The sequence below is a fragment of the Hylobates moloch genome, unplaced genomic scaffold (genome assembly GCF_009828535.3).
Source record: "Hylobates moloch isolate HMO894 unplaced genomic scaffold, HMol_V3 SCAFFOLD_7, whole genome shotgun sequence".
Classification (NCBI taxonomy): domain Eukaryota; kingdom Metazoa; phylum Chordata; class Mammalia; order Primates; family Hylobatidae; genus Hylobates; species Hylobates moloch.
The window spans coordinates 7,914,097-7,932,763 of NW_026652282.1; the positions used below are offsets into that span (position 1 = coordinate 7,914,097).

An 18,667-nucleotide genomic window follows, 5' to 3' on the forward strand; every position below is an offset into this window, starting at 1 on the left:
GAGAAATTACTTAAAGGATACAATGTACATTATTCAGGTGATGGGAACACTAAAAGCCCAGACATCACCACTACACAATAGATCCATGTACCAAAATTGCCCTCGTAGCCCTTAAACTTATATAAACAAATACATAAATAAATATTTGATTTTGCTGGGTCAAAATTAAAGGGTTTTTGAAAGCTTTTGGTTAAAATCATTCCTGGTGATAAAAATGAAACTGATAAACATTTCTATAATACTTGACAACAGAATTATAAAGAGAAATGATGCACGAATACATCTTAATTCTTGCCTTAGGAATATTCTCTAACTCAAGTACTCAAAGGCTTAAATATGCCCATTTTATGCCATTATGCTTCTGCAATTTATCTATGAATGTAAAAGGAAATACAAAGGAATATAAAAGGATATAAATTATATCTATGAATATAAAAGGTATGCCATTATACCTCTGCAATTTAATCTATGAATATAAAAGGAAAACCTTTGCTTATGTACACACACACACACACACACGTGTGTGTGTGCATATACATATATATATTTTTACCCTCCAAAGGCAACTTCAATTTTGTTAGATAAAACATAAAAGCACAATCCATTGATAAAAAGGATGCAGTTGGGCGTGTTGGAAGCACACAGGGCATGGGAGGGAGCCTGGGCTCCACCCGCAGGGTGATGGCCATTGCACCCAAAGGGTCGGGGGTGGCTGGAACGAGCCTGGGGGCAAGGTCCTAGGCCCCGTTCACTTGGCCTCCATTCCTTAGGGCAGGGTCCCCTGGCACTCCCCACTCCTGGGTCCTTGCTTCCTTTGCTAGGATGAGGAGCTGGAATATTGTGGGGACAGAGGCCTCAGAAAGCCACCCTCTCCCTGAGTCCACAGCTACCATGGGCGGTCCCTGAGGGGGAGGGCATGCCTGCAGGGGGCGTGGCCCCAGTGGCCCACCACCCACATGTGCACTGAGTCGACCAATCAGCGAGGAGTGCGGGCAGGCAGGCTGGCTGCTCTCAGGAGAACGGAGGAGCCAGGCCCTCAGAGGAGCCTTGTGGCGCCAGCGTCTGCAGGTCTGCTGAGGCAGCAATGTGGGGGGGTCCCTCAGGTGTTGTGCCCACGGTGGGGAGGTGGGGAAGGCGGGCATGAGGCCCTTTGGGGATGACCGTGTGAAGCACCGGGCTGCCCCGGGCTGACCTGTGAGGAAATGGCCCCAGCGTCGTTGTCTGGGGCCTGAGTCAGGGCAAGGCCCTGAGGGCAGGCCGGGGTGGGCCAGGGGCGAGAGCTGGAGCTGCCCAGGTGGCTCCCAGGGCCCGGGAGCAGCCCCAGGGGCCTGTGCATATGTGCAGGGATTGGGGAGTCGGTGTGGGTCCCTCCTGCCTGGCTGCCCAGCAGGACAGGACACTTGGGGGGTCACCGGAGGTCCCCTGGGCATCCAGGCGGGCGAGTAGCAGTGCCCACCCTTGATTGTCCGCAACAGGTGCACACCGGGTTACTCCCATTGAGATAGCTGGGGAGATCCTCTGTCACCCCACAGCCCTTCTGGCCACGCGGGGTCGCTGGGGGACCCAGGGACAGGGCCGAGCTCTGTCCCAATGGCTCCGCGAGGATCCCCCAGAGGCCGCGGAATTCAGGTGTGCGTGGCAGCTGCGAGCTCTGCAGCCAGCCCCAGGGACAGGCTGTACGGGCCAGGACAGGAGGGGATGCTGGCATCTTCTCCGCGATCCCTCCTGCTCCCACAGGAGACTCGGGGTGGGCCAGCCCCACCCTTCTTGAACCCGCCATCCTGATGGCTCTCCTTTCACACACCCCGTGTTTCCTTACTGTATCTTTGCACTCACAAGGTTCAGCAGTCACCTCTAACATCCGAGGACAGCCAGCCATGGAGCCCGTGGGCAGGAAGCTCATCAAGAAGCCTGCGAAGGCCTCACCCAGTGGAGGTTCAGGTTACGGCCACCCAGGAAATGGAGCATGGAGGTAAAAACAGTCCAGGGGAGCCGGAAGAAGGTGCACGCCCAAGGGGACGGTCTGTCTGCTCTCTGCGCAGGGGGCACACAGGTGGCACACAGTCAGCCCGAGGCCCCCAGCCCCTACGTTGCTTTGGAGTTCACCTTGCACGTGCTAAGATGCCCAAGCTTTTCAAAGCAGGCTCAAGAGCCTTAGGTTTCCCATGGGAGGTTCTCCCTCATACCAGGGTTACAGATACTCTTAGAGCAGCTCTTCTCGATGGGTGCGGTCCTGACGTCCAAGGGATCTGACACGTAGTGCCTTGTTTACTGGGACTTCAACCGCAAAGGGCTTGCAAAAATGCCTCTGTAAAATGGTCAGGGTCCCAGTGATTCCATGTATAGCGCTGCTTTAAAGCTTTTATGGGCAGAGAGCCAAAAGAGTCCACAAATAGTACATTTCTCCACAAAAAAATGTCCACAACACCGTCTTCCTCTTTAAAAAAAAAAAAAAAGTGCGTCTTTTTTATTTTAATGCAGGAAAGACTCCAGCAATTGATGAGCAGTGGAAAAGAGACCATTTTGCTGAAATCGATGCGGAAGACAAGGGGTAAAGTGTTTAAGTCAGTTTTGCCTGTCGGATAACGACTTCTAAGAAAAATCAGCTTTGGAGCCAAGCATGGTGGCTCACGCCTGTAATCCTAGCACTTTGGGAGGCCGAGGTGGGTAAATCACTTGAGGTCAGGAGTTTGAGACCAGCCTGGCGAATATGGTGAAACCCTGCCTCACCAAAAACACAAATATTAGCCAGGCGTGGTGGCATGTGCTTGTAATCCCAACTATTCAGGAGGCTGAGGCATGAGAATTGCTTGAATCTGGGAGGCAGAGAAGTCAGCTTTGGATCATATAATCACTGTTCTATGCAGAACATTTCACCATTTCACATAAGACGTTTCTTAAACAAACATGGCATTTTATGTAGCATTATGTTAAAATTTTGATGTAACTTTTTTCTTATTATACTTTAAGTTCTGGGATACATGTGCAGAACGTGCAGGTATCTGTATACATGTGCATCCAGTTTCAGGTATACATGTGTCATGGTGGTTTCCTGCACCCATCAACCCGTCATCTACATTAGGTATTTCTCCTAATGCTATCCCTCCCCTAGCCCTCCACCCCCGTCAGGCCCCAGTGTATGATGTTCCCCTCCCTGTGTCCATGTGTTCTCGTTGTTCAACTCCCACTTGTGAGTGAGAGCATGCAGTGTTTGGTTCTCTGTTCCTGTGTTAGTTTGCTGAGAATGATGGTTTCCAGCTTCATCCATGTCCCTGCAAAGGACATGAACTCATCCTTTTTAATGGCTGCATAGTATTCCATGATGTATATGTGCCACATTTTCTTTATCCCGTCTATCATTGACGGGCATTTGGGTTGGTTGCAAGCTATTGTGAATAGTGCTGCAATAAACATTTGTGTGCATGTGTCTTTATAGTAGAATGATGTATAATCCTTTGGGTATATATCCAGTAATGGGATTGCTGGGTCAAATGGTATTTCTGATTCTAGATCCTTGAGGAATCACCACACTGTCTTCCACAATGGTTGAACTAATTTACACTTCCACCAACAGTGTTAAAGCATTTCTATTTCTCCACATCCTCTTCAGCATCTGTTGTTTCCTGACTTTTTAATGATCAGTATTCTAACTGGCATGAAATGGTATCTCATTGTGGTTTTGATTTGCATTTCTCTAATGACCAGTGATGACAAGCTTTTTTTCATATGTTTGTTGGCCGCATAAATTTCTTCTTTTGAGAAGTGTCTGTTCATATCCTTCACCCACTTTTTGATGGGGTTGTCATTTTTCATGTAAATTTGTTTCAGTTCCTTGTAGATTCTGGATATTAGCCCTTTGTCAGATGGATAGATTGCAAAAATTTTCTCCCATTCTGTAGGTTACCTGTTCACTCTGATGACAGTTTCTTTTGCTGTGTAGAAGCTGTTTAGTTTAATTAGATCCCACTGGTCAATTTTGGCTTTTGTTGCCATTGCTTTTGGTGTTTTAGTCATGAAGTCCTTGCCCATGCCTATGTCCTGAATGGTATTGCCTAGGTTTTCTTCTAGGGTTTTTAAGGTTTTAGGTCTTATGTTTAAGTCTTTAATTCATCTTGAGTTAATTTTTGTATAAGGTGTAAGGAAGGCATCCAGTTTCAGTTTTCCGCATATGGCTAGCCAGTTTTCCCAACACCATTTATTAAATGGGGAATCTTTTCCTCATTGCTTGTTTTTATCAGGTTTGTCAAAGATCAGATGGTTGTACATGTGTGGCATTATTTCTGAGGCCTCTGTTCTGTTCTGTTGGTCTATATATCTGTTTTGGTACTAGTACCATGCTGCTTTGGTTACTGTAGCCTTGTAATAGAGTTTGAAGTCAGGTAGCGTGATGCCTCCAGCTTTTTTCTTTTTGCTTAGGATTGTCTTGGCTATACAGGCTCTTTTATGGTTCCATATGAAATTCAAAATAGTTTTTTTCTAATTCTGTGAAGCAAGTCAATGGTAGCTTGATGGGGATAGCATTGAATCTGTAAATTACTTTGGGCAGTATGGCCATTTTCACAATATTGATTCTTCGTAACCATGAGCATGGAATGTTTTTCCATTTGTGTCCTCTCTTATTTCCTTGAGCAGTGGTTTGTAGCTCTTCTTGAAGAGGCCTTCACACCCCTTATAAGTTGTATTCCTTGGTATTTTATTCCCTTTGTAGCAATTGTGAATGGGAGTTCACTCATGATTTGGCTCTCTATTATTGGTGTGTAAGAATGCTTGCGATTTCTGCACATTGATTTTGTATCCTGGACTTTGCTGAAGTTGCTTATCAGCTTAAGGAGATTTTGGGCTGAGATGATGGGGTTTTCTAAATATACAATCATGTCATCTGCAAACAGAGACAATTTGACTTCCTCTCTTCCTTCCTATTTGAATACTCTTTTATTTCTTTCTCTTGCCTGATTGCCTTGGCCAGAACTTCCAATACTATGTTGAATAGGAGTGGTGAGAGAGGGCATTCTTGTCCTGTGCTGGTTTTCAAAGGGAATGCTTTCAGCTTTTGCCCATTCAGTATGATATTGGCTGTGGGTTTGTCATAAATAGCTCTTATTATTTTGAGATACGTTCCATTAATACCTAGTTTATTGAGAGTTTTTAGCACGAAGGGATGTTGAATTTTATCAAAGGCCTTTTTCTGCATCTATTGAGATAATCATGTGGTTTTTGTCATTGGTTCTGTTTATGTGATGGATTACGTTTATTGATTTGTGTATGTTGAACCAGCCTTGCATCCCAGGGATGAAGCCGACTTGATCATGGTGGATATGATTTTTGATATGCTACCGGATTCAGTTTACCAGTATTTTACTGATGATTTTCACATTAATGTTAATCAGGGATATTGGCGTGAAATTTTCTTTTTTTCTTGTGTCTCTGCCAGGTTTTGGTATCAGGATGATGCTGTACTCATAAAATGAGTTAGGGAGGAGTCCCTCTTTTTCTGTTGTTTGGAATAGTTTCAGAAGGAATGGTACCAGCTCCTCTTTGTACCTCTGGTAGAATTCAGATGTGAATCCGTCTGATCCTAGGATTTTTTTCGTTGGTAGGCTATTAATTACTGCCTCAATTTCAGAACTTGTTATTCGTCTATTCAGGGATTAGACTTCTTCCTAGTTTAGTCTTGGGAGGGTGTATGTGTCCAGGAATTTATCCATTTCTTCTAGATTTTCTAGTTTATTTGTGTGGAGGCGTTTATAGTATTCTCTGATAGTAGTTTGTATTTCTGTGGCATCAGCGGTGATATCCCCTTTATCATTTTTTATTGTGTCTATTTGATTCTTGTCTCTTTTCTTCTTTAATAGTCTGGCTAGCAGGCTATTTTGTTAATCTTTTCAAAAAACCAACTCCTGGATTCATTGATTTTTTGAAGAGTTTTTCATGTCTCTATCTCCTTCAGTTCTGCTCTGATCTTAGTTATTTCTTGTCTTCTGCTAGCTTTTCAATTTGTTTGCTCTTGCTTCTCTAGTTCTTTTAATTGTGATGTTAGGGTGTTGATTTTAGATCTTTCTCGCTTTCTCCTGTGTGCATTTAGTGCTATAAATTTCCCTGATGTAACGTTTTTTTTTACAGGGTTGATATCCAGAAGCTAGAAGATATTGCAGGTATGTTTTAGGAGCTATTTGTAGTTTATGAAAATTGTTTTCAATCATACAACAGTTACAATAGGCTGTACGAATTAGTGGACAAGACTGTCTTAAATGCCTTCTTCTCATATATAGCATTTAACATAATCTGATAAATTTTTATTACTAACCTTTTTGATTGTTGATATATGGAATGTGTGAATGCTTCTAATAATGGGGAAGCGAGAGGGATGGCTTTTCTTTCATACACGTGGAAATTTAATTGGGGGATATTAGAGGACACTGGAGGAGAAATAGCTCTATTCGTTCCTTTTAGTGTACACACATTAATCATATATCAGTTTTTTTAGCTTTTATTTTAGGTTTGGGGGTACATGTGTAGGTTTGTTATATAGATAAATTGCGTGTCACAGGGGTTTGGTATGCAGATACTTTTGTTATTTTGTATTTTGTGACCTAGGTTATAGCATCGTACCTGATGGGTGGTTTTCGATCCTCACCCTCCTCCTACCACCCACCCCCAAGTAGGCCCAGTTGTCTGTTCTTCCTCTCTTCCTGTCCGTATGTATGTACTCAGAATTTTTAATATGAGTTTTTCATGTTCCTAATTTAGCTATTCTATTGTCACAGCTTTCTGATTTTGTTTTCTTTAAAGTACCAGAAAAAAATGAACTCTCTAAAATGATGATTTTCTATTATTATTCCAGTAATAAACTGTGTAGCAGAAAAGTAAAGACAACTTTTCTACCCAGTGAGAAACATGTAATTAATTGGATCCAAAAACTTATAAATTTTATATTGCCATGTGAAATATTAGTTGTACTGACTGTTATGGGACCATTTATTCAAAAAAGTTTGAGAAAATTTCTGTAGAGACGATGGAGACAATACTCTTATTTTTAAAAAACTTACTTTAGTTTTCAGCTCTTCTATAGCAGTAATTCATACAAGCAGTATATTTGGAAAGCTTTGCTCTGCTTGGTGGTGACAAAGTGCTGGTTTTGTGAGCTGCCTAATACATCGACCATTATAGATGGATACTGTATGTAAAAAATATTTGTATTATGGTGCAGATCTTTTATGACTGCTAAAAACTATTCTTAGCAACTGACAGTAGATCTCTGATGTGAAACTATGTTTAGGAAAGCATTCCTTGCAGTAATACAGTTTTCAGAAACACAGCACTGTTGATAAAAATGTCATATTAAAAGCTCCCAGAAAATATTTCAAACGTGTTTTTAAGTGTATTTCTTTATCTACTTAAGCCTAAATTTTTATACCCATGGACATTGCTTCTTTTATTAAAATATAGTTAATAGCATCAATCTCTAGATTGCTTAAAAATACTTTCCTTATTGTGTATTAAGTTATGTCTACCCTTTTGATGGTCTTACTTTTATGTGCTTTACTTAATGAGTTGTGACAGTATTTCATGGAAACATGTCCTTTGAACTGTTGGACATTTTATGAATGTAGAAATTAAAGTCTATGTTTGTTACCCTTTCTGCACATTTAAAAAATAGAAACTGTTTTAATTATTTGCTTTTTTCATCATCTGTCAATTAAGTGATTTGCTATTATACCAATTGGAATTGGAAAACTATTATTAATACCCGAAAGGTTTTACTGAAAATGAGTAAATCTTTTACTTTTTTGAAATGATCTTTCCATTTTGCATTTTAAATATCCTTCTGATATTGCTGAACCATCATGTCCCATACTGATTTCAATATCTACAAATAAACTACTTTCAACGTTAACTTTTAATGCATTTTCATTTACTATCTAGCTGACATTAAAAAGGGTCTTGCAGCAAAGAGAAAAAGGATTGAAAGGATTGCAAAAGCTTGCAACGAAACAAAGAACAAAATTAAACGTATTTTGAGAACAATACAACTAAAAATGTATGATTGTTGGCTTTTTTGAATAATGATATTTCTATCATTTCTTTGTATTCGTTGGTGCAAATAATTTCAAAAACTATCATCTTGTAGATATTGGTGTCTGTAGTGAACAATATGTTTACTTGATTGTTCCCAAAGCAGGTAAGTTTCTTTGTTTTATAATCTAAGTTTAACAGAATTGAAGTATATTATCTAGAAAGCCAATGAAGATGACCTCTTTTTGCCTTCCAGATAAAAATAGTCTTCCTGTAAAATTAATTTTTATCCATTTCTAGAAATACGGCAGCGGCAATATAAGATAAATGTCTTCAACGTTTAGTCTGTAGATCCTTAACAATATTAAGTTATGTAGAAAGGGACAACCTTATGTTATAAATAGGTTATCTATTTTAGTTAAATTGTTTTCAGTATTCCTTTTAGAAAATCATTGTTGTACCAAAGTGGAGAAATAGTTAAGTATTTCTTTTGGGAAATCTTACGGGATGAATGGCTATGATATTCTTGAACCTACTTATGAGAACCCATATGTTATTTAGTTTGAGGAAATGAAAAGTAAACTGCTCTTAGAGAAAATGATTGTTTCTGGGAAATTTATAGTGCAGTAAACCCTCCTTTGTCTTCAGCAGGTAAAGAATGTAAGACAGCTGCTCTAGTAGTCAGTTAGGAAGGGATCCTTTCAGAATGACAGTAACTCATTTCACCTTTTCCCAAAAAGAAGCTTTCAGCTGCTATTATTCCCTTGCTACTTTATAGTATAAATTATGTGAAGTCAGTTTTGGTTTGAATAGGATTAATTTTTCATCTCTCTATGACATATGACCGTGTTACTTATTATGTGTTACAGGCAGAAACGTAGTTATGGACGTTCTCTGAAGTTGCTGAATGTCCTTGAAGAATACATCACAGGTGAGCAGAAAGATGAAGAAGAAAGAAGGAGTTGAATGTCCTTGAAGAATACATCACAGGTGAGCAGAAAGATGAAGAAGAGAGAAGAAGGAGAAGAACTAATTGTTGGTATCAGGCTTAGCTTTATGATTAACCTATTGTATCAATGTCTCAGGTAGTAATAGTTCATGCAGAAATCCAGCAAAGAAGGAAGAGAGCATGAGCCCAGAGAGGGGGCCCGTTAGTGGACTCATGGACTAGGGGAATATAATTGCCACGCAGCATTAGGGGTCCAACTGAGGTCAGTGTCGTAGGGATTAAGAAGTTAAAGTCAGCCCAGATGGCATATTTGTACAAGAGTAACTTTAGGGTTGGAATTTCCTGGGTTGGGGTGTAGCCAAGCACATTGATAGAGGGAGAGTTAGGCAGGGCATATATGTTGGGGGGGGGGGTTATGATGACTGGCTGTGGAATTTCGGCTGGGATTGAGTTACTTGAGCACATGGGGGTGGGGCATTGGGCAGTGAAAAGTGCTCCATCCATTGGGTGTTGGGTCCCTACAGATTCCTGAGCTGTAGGACTGAAGTGAGTGACCTACAGTGACAGGGAGGTAGTGGCTGTGTATGTTGGGAAGATGGAGAAATAGCTGAGTGGAGTGGTCAGGGGCTGGGACTCTGCAGCCACATTGCTTGGGATCCAACTCCAGTTTGACTATTGCTAGCTTGGAAACATGGCCAAATTATTTATCTCTGTGCCTCAATTGCCTTATCTATCTATGAAAGGAGACATGGTAAGAGTACCTACCTCAGAGTTGTTTGAAGGATTAAAGGGTTATTATGTAATGGTTTTATTTAAATTTTTCAGGATGTGATCTCACCCATGGTTGCTCTTTATCATTGCTATTATTAATATTATGGTAGATGTTGCAGTCATTGGGAATGATAAAATCTAGGGGATGACTGTATAAGTGAGTGCCACGTAGAGGAGAGGAGAACACCGTTGTTGGAGATTAGGTCAAGGTGCAGAAAGGCAATCATTATTGGAAGTTTCATCTATGTGCATATTGAAATGACCAAGTGTTTAAAATCTTAGTAAAAAAGAATGTTTCTTAGTTAATTTCTATATAGATCTTACCTATCTGTGGTCAACAAATTATAGGAAGGGTCATCAAATACTCTTCATTTGAAATCAAGAATTAGGACATACATGTTGAATATGTATAAGAAAGAAAATTCTTTACTCCATGACTGATGAAAAAGATGATGTTGTTTTAGCATATGAGTGGTGAACACAATTGTTTAAAATTGGTCATAAATGTTGTCTAAAAGAAAGTGTTCAGAAGTATTGATTTAAAGAGTATCCATTTAAAGCTAATGCAGAATTACATTTTGTAAGTATTAAAATTTACCCGATTTTAATCACTTTTTAGTTTTGTGCTTCTAGAGAATATTTCAAGAGCAACAAAAGAGGTGGCAACAAGATGGGAAAGGAACTGTGAAAGAGATTGAGCCGCCACATGAGCAATTCACAAAGGTCTGTTCTATTTGGTAACACAATACATTCCTATAAAATACAACTGGTGAACAAAAATAGAAGACAGTCTGCTTATTTCTGAATGTATGGAAAGACTTTTTTTTATCAGTTTGACTTTATTAATATTTGTTCCACAGAGCCTTACAGGTATCCTTTAACTGACTTCTAGGATTCAATAAATTTAGTTTTTACTTTTTTCACCAAACAACAAATTCATTTTTATAAAATTTAGTTGACCCCCTGAGAGTTTATTTTTTTAAATTATACTTTAAGTTCTAGGGTATATGTGCACAAAGTGCAGGTTTGTTACATATGTATCCGTGTGCCATGTTAGTGTGCTGCACCCGTTAACTCGTCATTTACATTAGGTATATCTCCTAATCCTATCCCTTCCCCATCCCCTCATCCCATGACAGGCTCCGGTGTGTGATGTTCCCCTTCCTGTGTCCAAGTGTTCTCATTGTTCAGTTCCCACCTATGAGTGAGAACATGCGGTGTTTGGTTTTCTGTCCTTGCAATAGTTTGTTGAGAATGATGGTTTCCAGCTTCATCCATGTCCCTACAGAAGACATGAACCCATCATTTTTTTGGCTGCATAGTATTCCATGGCGTATATATGCCACATTTTCTTAATCCAGTCTATCATTGATGGACATTTGGGTTGGTTCCAAGTGGAAAGACCTTTTGGTTATACATTTTAAATTACTTACCATTTTCACTTTGAATGTATTGTTCCAGATTTAACATAATTGGTAAATGTATCTTTAGGATTCATGAATAGCTTTGTGGGAGTTATTTAGAACAGGAAAAGGTAAGTTGGAAATTTTACCTAGAAATAGAAATCTTGTGTATAAAATTGATACTTTATGAATACATTAATGAAGACTTCATATTCAGTTTTTAGGAGATCAGTGACAGATCTTTAGTGGAAGGAAGGAAGTCCATAAATCCTTTCTGGATGTCTTTTTTACTTGTCTTGTTTAAACAGTTTTAGTTACATAGGAAGTAGGCAAGTGTTAACTACTGAGTATCTCTTTTATTTCCTGCTGGAATGTAGGAGTGTTTTATGGCATATTCACTTTCAAAATTATTAGTGACTAGTAATGGTTTTACATGAAAATTTATAATCATAAGAGATGGTTCAGATATATAACAGAATGGGAAAGCCAGCAGATTATTAACACTTTGTGAATTGTGAATTATCTGCTGTCATATAGCACATTAGCTAATCATTATTGGACAAGGACCTCTTCTTCATGTAGATGTATATTATTTAGGAAACAATGTAATTTTCTTTTGGGAAGTATTCTTTTTAATAACCTTGTGAAAAGACATGTTCATATGTCCCTCCTCTACACTAACTGAGATGTGTTAAATAAACTGGGAAAAGAGTTTGAAAACAAAATTTTCAAGCAACTTAAGGATGATCTACACACAAACAGTTATTTATATAGAAGTCACAAGTGGAGAACATATTGCGATAATATTCCCCAGAAACCATTTATTAATTGGTATGAACATAAGACTAGAAAAGTTTTCCTGTCAATGTTAATGCTACATGTTACCCCTTAGGGTAGGAACTTTGGTATCATCCTGGACTCCTCTGAGTCCATTATCCTTCCCATGCAGTTATCACGAGGCAAGTTTTACCGCTGTAATGGTCCTTTAATTTCTTTCTTTAAATCCCCACTGAGGCTGCCCTAGTTCAAGACCTCATTCTTCCTTGCTTGTATTATTAAACTCTTTTCTGAGTTATCTCTTCTCTTCTGAGCCATCCTTCCCTTCATTGATCGGCAATACTATCTTCCTAAAACCCTCCCCTTTCTAAAATGCTTCCTAGCCCTTCCCTCTTCCCAGCCTGTCAGTGGTGCCCATGTCTCAGTTCTTAGATATTCAGAGGCTCTCCCCTTTATATGACCCCCCTCTTAGGCTTGTTTTGCCACCCTCTGTCTTTCCTCCCAACACCTCTCCAGATTGACAGCCTTCCCTGAAGGAACTCACTGTTACTCCCATGCTTTCCTCATGCTCTTCCCTCCAAATGCTTTTAAAATCTTTTTCTATTTTTTTTTTTTTGACCAATTGAAATCTTGTGCCAACTAAGTCGACATCAGTCTCCATTTTTGGCTACATGTCCGAGTGAGTTGCCCTTCCATAGCAGTAACACAAGTTTTGTATTACTGTTTTTTATTCGTGCCTTTGCTCATGTCACAGGATTATGGAAGAGACTGTGTATTCATTTTTTACATCTTTCTCAATATTAACATACAACATTTTAGGAAATAGGAACTGCTGAACTATTTGTTGAGGGAATAGCATATGTTTCAAACGTAGTTATGTTTTCTCTAACTTGAGGTCATATCACAGACCATTTTATCCCTTCAATGAAAACCATGTTGTGTGGACTATTAGTGATAACAAATGGTCACTACCTGGTGAAAAAATACGGTATTTCATGATATAAGACTGACAGTCTTTTTCTGTCTTTGGTCCATCTTGTCTGTAACATGCTCATCAAACCATTTTCTTCAAGCAAACTACATGACTGTTGGACCTGCTATAATAATATTTCACTGAAACCTGGAATTAAAAAATTTAAGTATTTGGAGCTCCATGTATTGATTACAGTTTTTAAATTTGAAATAAATAACCAGCATCCTTTGAATATTAAAAGCTGTTTCCTTTTGACATTTAATTTACCCTGTTTAAAACCTGAGATGTAAAGTGATGGTTTGTCAGTGAACTAGACTTTTTGTTTTAGAGTAGAGTATTGAGGACTTAGAAGAATATAATGAAAGCCCTCTTTTTGGTGAAGACAGTCAACTTAAAAAATACATCACTGTGTCCCAAAATAAAATTGTGTCGGAGACTATAGGTAGTGGATATTTAATCTTAAAAACTCAGGATTGATGTAAGCACTGGAATATTTTATTTGTAGAAATGTGTATTGCAATTACTTAAATTTCTTTTTTTGAGACAACCGCAGTAAGAGTTGGCACTTATTCAGATGTCTCTTTAACCTCTGTTATTCTGATGGCTGACGAAAAAACTTGAACCTATGTTATATGATACAAGCATAACTTGAGCTACACTAAACCACATGACAGTATTTAGTTAATTCTTGTATAAATTAGTATATCTCCTCTATCATTAGTCTGTTTGTTAAATGCCAGACCTCGTTACTATGATCTGTTGAATGAACCCTAGACAGTTCTGTGAGAAAGCAGCAATTGCACAGTTATATACACGGTCAATTAAATTTTAACATTAAAGATAATTTAGTTTTAGGTTTGGCCTCTGTGGGTCTGTATCAGTTCCAAAAATGTAGAAAGCACAGGCATGGAAAAGTATATTATTTTTATCTAATAAAAGAAGACAAAACTTATTTTATCTGTGCATTCTTTGTATTCATTCATTAGGTTAAAGAGACAATTCCAATGAAGGTATGACTTCAAAAAGTAGATATACTCTATGGCCTTTCAAAATTATTAAATGTACCTTAACATCTGTGTTTTCGAAAAAAATTAAACTACTATAAATGATTGAGACAACTGAGCAAGATATATTAATGTCAGTGCTGAGCCACTGGCTTGTGGGTATGTCATTTCCAAAGACATCAAAATGCCATTTAGTTTGTTTTGGTCCACCATTCAATGATACCTCCCCTTAGCATTGATTCAAAGTATTTTATTAACATTTATGTATGCTTAACAATTATTTCACATCTATGGCAAGGTAAATTATGTAGAGTGCTTTGTTTTTCAAGTTTAGTATTTGTGGAGTATGTGGAAGTTAAAGTATGCATGCATCTAAAATCTTGTATGATGAATTCTCCTACCTTTCCTTTTGTAATGTGCAGTTTTGCACATAACATACAAAATGTTCATTTGGAAACACTTTAGTAAATATGAAACTCAGAATATATTTGGAATAAGTCAGTTAAATGTATTCTTTTGCTGAGTTTCTGAAATTCCATTCATGAATCGTTCAAAACACAATACCCTCATTGGGAGGAGAGGAGCGACTTACTCTCATTTTCCCTTGTTCTTTTCATTTTAATTGGCCCCTGTATACCACTCTTATCTTTTCAAGGTTTTCCAAGTTAAAGGAAAAAAAAGTTCATTCAGATTCTGTTTTTCTGCCTGCAGTCACTTATACAGGAATAAGTGAATCCTTGTGGGGAGCATTTAATTCCTAAAGCTGGCATTTTCATAGAGGATTTTCCTTTTACCCAAAGCATGTGTTGATGTGTAAGTGTAAGTACTACTTCAAGTTTCTAAGAAGATCCTTATTTGAGATCTCTTTCAGTAGTTACAGGGGCAAAATAAGCACTGCAGAGGTCCATGTGAGAGTTCTATTATACATACTGGGCTATCTATTTATTCTATAGTGGAAGGATGAGAAAGACACCACAATGTACTTAGTGGTGGAACAGTTGATTTATTTTTATTTTTATTCTTTTTGAGTGGAGTCTCACTCTGTCACCAGGCTGGAGTGCAGTGGCACAATCTCGGCTCACTGCAACCTCTGTCTCCTGGGTTCAAGCGATTCTCCTGCCTCAGCCTCCTGAGTAGCTGGGACTACAGGCACACGCCACCACACCCAGCTAATTTTTGTATTTTTAGTAGAGACGGGGTTTCAGCATGTTGGCCAGGATGGTCTCGATCTCTGGAACTCGTGATCTGCCTGCCTTGGCCTCCCAAAGTGCTGGGATTACAGGCATGAGCCACCGCGCCCGGCCAACAGTTGATATTTATGTCACCCCTTAGTACCTCAAATGAGTAACTGTGTACTTGAAGTCACTCTGGCAGATATTCTGAAGGGAAGAAAGTTTTTGACCTTAAAAGTTATTAGGGGTGTGTGTGTGTGTGTGTGTGTGTGTGTGTGTGTGTGTGTGTGTGTGTATAAATGTGTGTATATATGTATATATATGTGTGTGTGTGTATGTATATGTATATATGCATATACATGTATGTATATAGATAATATGCAACACATATATGCATATATATGTGAATATATGCACACACACACACATATACATGACTTTGTTTTTTAGAATTGTTTTTAGTTCACAACAAATTGATCTGAAGGTCTAGAGATTTCTCATTTACCCCCTGTTCTCCCACGGTAGCATTCCCCACTATCCATATACCCCACCAGAGTGGTACCTTTATTGCACTCCATGAAATTACACTGACACATCATTATCACCCCAAGTCCATAGATTACTTCAGGGTTCACTCTTGGTTACTTTTTTTTATGTGTGACTATTTTCCTCACATTACCTGTGCTATAGCCCCTGTTTTATTTTTCATTAAGATAACGTTTAATTTATATTTTTGTGACCATGAAATTTTAGGTTAGGATCAGAAACAAGCCGCACTAAAACAAATGTAAAGATTCACTTTTCTCCTGAAAATGGTAAGACAGGTAACTTTTGTTTACATACATATGCTTGAAACATTGCAGTTAGTCCCTTTAAATTCTAGACTGAAGCACATATTTTCTTTTATTCCATAATAAACACCCGCTTTGAAGAATGGCTGATATCAAGAGCATGTCTCCTAATATTGTCTCACTCAGCAGCTGAATGTTAAAATGTGCAGTAAAAGCACTAAATATATCCTTACAGCAGTGATGTACTGAACAAAATTCAGAGGTCATACGCAAAGACAGCGCCCAAGAAATTTTGCCCACAGACCAGTGTCAAGTCCTTTATTTCAGCAACTGAAGCTGAGGGGAAACAGTCTTTTGCCTCCCTGCCTGTTGGAGAGGGGTTCTCCTGATAGCGGAGGGAAAGGACCATCTCATTTCCCTGATGTTAAAATTTCATCTTGGAGTCATAGGCTTATATCTTTGTGAAGATATCTAAATTAAGGTGATCCAGTCAAATCACAAAATACTTGACTCACTCCTTAGGAGGAGCTTAACTATGCCCTGATTTCTGTGCATACACCTGATTTATTGCACTCAGAGTACAAAAGCTCTGAGATGTAAAATTGAGCCAGGCCACACATTGCATTCTTATCCAGGTGAATCAGGGCTCTCTCAGTGCTGCTCACCAAAAGCACATTGAAATAATTTTTCTTATTTATTTGTAAAACAGTGATGATGGTATCTGTGTCAGAGGGTTACTGTATCAGAGGAAACAATGATGGTGAGAAGGTTTGACATATGGTACCTGTTGAATAAATGTTAGCTATTAGTTACCAATATCTTCATGATTTTTATTGATATATAATAGTTGTAAATATGTATGGAGTAAATGTGATATTCTGATTCATGAATATGTAAATATCAAATCAGAGTAGTTGGGATCTTCATCACCTCAAACTTTTATCAATTTTTTTGTTGAGAACATTGCAAATGTCTTCTAGGTATTTTGAAATACATGATAACTCCAGTTATTCGAGTGTGCTATTGAACCCTAGAACTTGTTTCTTCTCTCTAACTGCATGTTTGTACCCGTTGTCCAGCATTTCTTTTTCCCTGTCAACCCTGCTACTGTTTCTACCCTCTGGCAACCACCGTTCTACTCACTGCCTCCCTGAGATCAGTGTTGTCCAGGAATGAAAAGCAAGTAAATGGTAAAGATGGGCTGGGTGTGGTGGCTCACACCTGTAATCCCAGCACTTTGGGAGGCTGAGGCCGGCAGATCACCTGAGGCCAAGATTTCGAGACCAGCCTGGCCAACATGGTTAAACTTCGTCTCTACTAAAAATACAAAAAAAAAAAAAAAAAAAAAAATAGCTGGGCGTGGTGGCGTGCGCCTGTAGTCCCAGTGACTCAGGGAGGCTGAGGCAGGAGAATCGCTTGAACCCGGGAGGTGGAGGTTACAGTGAGCCGAGATCATGCCACTGCACTCCAGCCTGGGCGACAGAGGGAGACTCCATCTCAAAAAGGAACAAAAAAATAAAAAAGATGGACTAGTTGATAGTTAATAATCATGACTGGTCTATTTGTCTGCTATACTTTCTTTCATCTATGTGTGGCAAGTACCTACTTACTCTTTTAAGACTTGTGTCAAAGACCACCTTATTCTTCACCTTTTCTGGAATCTGTTAGTCTCAAACAAAATTGCGCCCCCTTTCCTCTCTTTTAGTGGTTCTGTACCTCTTAAACTCCGTATCATGGCTGTTATTTACTTAACTGTTACCCTACAGAGTAAAAACTTTATCATAGTCCGAATTTTATTTTTGGAAACTGGTATGTTCCCAGCCATACAGGAGGTGCACAATACACACGTACTAAATAAATTAATGGTCATTTGAAAGAATAAATGCTGAATACACAGCAATTCTCCAATCTCTGTGTTTATGCAAACACAAGAATTAACTTTATTGGCCTAATTCAAACATTATCATGAAATTTATTCAAACTTCCCATTTTCCATGAATTAACCAGACGTTTTTTGTTACTAGATTTTCACTAATTAACCAGTTAAATCTCATTTGTCTTATATCATTTTAAAAGAGCATGTGGAACAAATTCAAACAGCTTAGGTAGTTCACGTCTCTTGAGCTCACTATTTTAAGGAGTGAAGTTCACCCCGCCATTTGCCTACTTGCCTCAGTACTCACACAACAATTGCCATCGATGTCCTGCTAATGCACATTAAATCAAATATCCATACCTGGCTTTGAAGTGTGCCCTATTCAACAAACAGGTCACTTGGTTATTATCTTCCATCTAGTATAAAGATAAAATGTGTGCCAGAGAAAGATGTCTTATAGAGATTTTCGTGATGTACTAGTTACACATAAACAAATTAATTACTGGGGCAGACATTCCTTTTAGAAAGTGAAGACTTGTTAATAGGAGTTGCGAGTAAAGAAAATTAATTTTTGTTGAACTGATAAATGTCCCTTCTAGATAGTTTACATTGCCATTAACGCATAAAGTTGCCATTTTTTCTTTTTCTCTCAGCTACTTATTTCTTGCATGAGCTATTCTGGCTTTTAAAATCATATTTTTCGGTCATTTGCCCAGTGCTTGGCTGTTGGGTACACATAGAATAAATTGTCCAGTAAAAACCATCTCAGATCTTTCCAGCTGTTTTTGATTAGGTACACCTGTAAATCTTAAAAAGCCTATGAAGAAATACCTAACTCGTATATTGGATACAAGACACACAAATCTCACATAGGACAATGGTAACTGAAGTTCTGAATGTTGACTCAACTTAGGAAATTGCAATCCTTAGGGGGAAAA

The 18,667-nt window shown here is 38.7% G+C and overlaps 1 protein-coding gene and 1 long non-coding RNA gene across 2 annotated transcripts in view; one reads left to right on the top strand and one right to left on the bottom strand.

Annotated features, from left to right (window-relative positions):
* ARHGAP6 (Rho GTPase activating protein 6) overlaps positions 1 to 18,667 on the bottom strand; it is a 285,984-nt gene that overhangs the window by 79,468 nt on the left and 187,849 nt on the right. The window lies entirely within an intron of this gene.
* LOC131383918 (uncharacterized) overlaps positions 8,882 to 18,667 on the top strand; it is a 28,255-nt gene continuing 18,469 nt past the window's right edge. The window contains exons 1-2 of the long non-coding RNA XR_009214321.1: positions 8,882 to 9,003; positions 10,353 to 10,456. This is a non-coding gene — a long non-coding RNA (uncharacterized LOC131383918). The remainder of the gene's footprint in view (positions 9,004 to 10,352; positions 10,457 to 18,667) is intronic.